The following is a 2,451-nucleotide window of genomic DNA, read 5'->3' as shown; positions in this document are numbered from 1 at the left end:
GAAATTAAAACGAGCTTTTAACAGTGAGGTGCTAGTTTAATTCATCACAATAGAGCTAGTTAAACATGCAACAATGTGATAATCAATGTAATTTATAAATATCCATTAAAATATCAAAACTGGAATCAAAATGAGATATTTGGCAGCACAAAAAACTTGTCAAACACACTATTTATTATAATAATTGTGGGCAGACAGTAGACAGAGCTGATGGAGGTTCTCAGTCATCGAAGGATGGCTGAAGGCTTTCAAGGAACAGGAGATGTGGTGTTGTCTCTTCTCTCTCTATTCTGCCAGATGAGCTGATAGGTTACAGGTGTGTGAGGACATCCTCATGCTGTCATAACCAGATGACAGGAGTTATCAGGAGATCAGCCAGGCTAATGATGAGATGCAGAAAGAAAACAAATCCAGGACAGTGTACAGTAATAACAATAATCTGTGGTGTTGCTCACCTTATGTGCTCTTAAAGAGTATTAACGTGTGCCTGCCTCCTGGTGTAGAGTCCATATTTAGCTGAGTGTCCTGCAATAATGCAGGTTATTAGTTAATTTACTTTTGATAGCAAAAACAAAATATTTAATGTAAAAGTTATTTACCAGGTGAATCAGCTCACACGTCACCACCAAGTGTCACAGGGGCAGAATCATTAGCCTCCTTCATGATGTCATGATGTAATCACATACTTATTTAATTGTTAATATCTTAAAAATTCTTAATGTTTTAATTTTTTTACCTTGAACAGTTCACTGAACTTGCACTGTCACTGAGGTGGAAGCTGGAATCAACAGCAGACACCTTACATCTTGGTCTTTTCAGGGGTGTGGACGCTGGAAGATGAATTTCCGTTATGGTCCCTGTGTGTCACAAGACACTGAGGCTGTGAGCTCTAAACTGGGTGGCTATGTAAAAACAAAGAAACAGCACATTAATAAATGTTTAAAAGAGCATAAAATCACGTGTAACAATAATCTATAAAACAAATTAAAACTAGAAGGTGATAATAAAATGTTTACACAGAAGATTATTAAAAATAATTCACCTTTGCTACGGGTAAGGCTTCACGTCAGGCTGGACAAGTGCATTCTTGCAGACTACTAAATCAGTCTGACAGCCAATGTCTTGGGTAGATTTAGCCTGGCAAAAAAATAGAAGCACATTGTTGTTGGAGTTTATAAAGTCAGATAATATACAAAAGAAACTGTCAGATATATAACATTACTAGTGTGTGATCGTTATTATAACGTAAAAGTCAGTCACATATGATGTGGAGAGCCTGAAATGTGACCTCCTGAAAATAATTCCTTACAGAATCGGGTCACGCTGTGGTGTAAAGCTGGATTTCACGCTGTAATGCTGTGTGTCAGCTAGTGCTGCGTTAGTTAGTCACTTTTGCAGAATTACCGACTGACACAAAAACAACCCGAATTTTCTCCAAGCCGGACATTAATAGTCATGTGGCCCGTTTCGCCGGCCAGGGCTTCGAGATATGTTCCGATTCGCCGCTGATCCTAACCTTACATCCCGTTCCACATTTTGTGAACTTGACAAATTAGCCCAAAGGCAGTGCAGGCTGATATTAGCTAAATGAAGTGAACCACGTCTCTCAAACTTTGAATTTAGGTAGGGAGTTGTCTTTAGAAGATGTTAAAACTTTTATTTAGCTTACTCACCTCAGACTGGAGCCCGCCATGGTGGGGGAGCAGAGTCTGCGGGCTGCATCTAAATCGCGGAAGAGCCACGGTGGGCACGGCCTCCCTCTTCAAACGGAGACGTGCAGAATCGCGGGTAAAATGCTGGTTGCAAACTACAGCACCCGGTGGGAGCTGACTGTTTTCCAGGCACCGATGGTGCGCAATCACTGGCGCCTAATTTCTAAGTCCAGCGGAAAGGAGTGCAACCCCACAGACCCACCGAACCCACTACACTACACCGTCTCACCATACTAACACGATATGGAGCACTAAACCCGAACTACTTTCCTAATAACACCAACAGCCAAACACTAGCTAAACTACAATATCCAACAGCCAAACTAACATTAAATAAGTATGTATAACACTAAAAGCTATGCTAAAGATTAGGTTATGCTATATGCTAATGCTGAACTACGGCTGACCTCCTACACTCGCTTGCAAATCCAACTCCCAACTCGCCACAAGGCGTGGCCGAGACTCTCGATGCTTTTATAACTTTGACACAGAGCTGCTACGTAGTACTCTACTGGATTTCGTAGTATCTTTCTCTTTAGCCATTGGCTAAAGTGTATTCAAAATGACTCAAACTCTATGTTTTAAGCTGAAGGTGGCGCTATACTGTGGTATTTAGGCAGAATTTTTAATTTTTAAAGAAAATGCACCAAAATGCTAAAATAATGAACACACACATTTAAAACACTATTAGACACTCATTTATACAGTTCATCAGCAAAAAAAAAAGTCAATTTAGACG

At 40.2% G+C, this 2,451-nt stretch overlaps 1 long non-coding RNA gene across 1 annotated transcript; it reads right to left on the bottom strand.

Annotated features, from left to right (window-relative positions):
• Positions 1-322: 322 nt before the first annotated feature.
• Positions 323-684, bottom strand: LOC139068941 (uncharacterized). The gene is made up of 3 exons (XR_011520187.1): positions 600-684; positions 456-525; positions 323-337 (listed from the first exon to the last, which is right to left on the bottom strand). It is a non-coding gene; the product is annotated as an uncharacterized lncRNA (long non-coding RNA).
• Between the last annotated feature and the right edge of the window lie 1,767 nt (positions 685-2,451).

The sequence above is a fragment of the Nothobranchius furzeri genome, chromosome 3 (assembly GCF_043380555.1).
Source record: "Nothobranchius furzeri strain GRZ-AD chromosome 3, NfurGRZ-RIMD1, whole genome shotgun sequence".
In the NCBI taxonomy this organism is placed as follows: Eukaryota; Metazoa; Chordata; class Actinopteri; order Cyprinodontiformes; family Nothobranchiidae; genus Nothobranchius; species Nothobranchius furzeri.
This window is presented reverse-complemented; position numbering and strand designations above follow the sequence as displayed.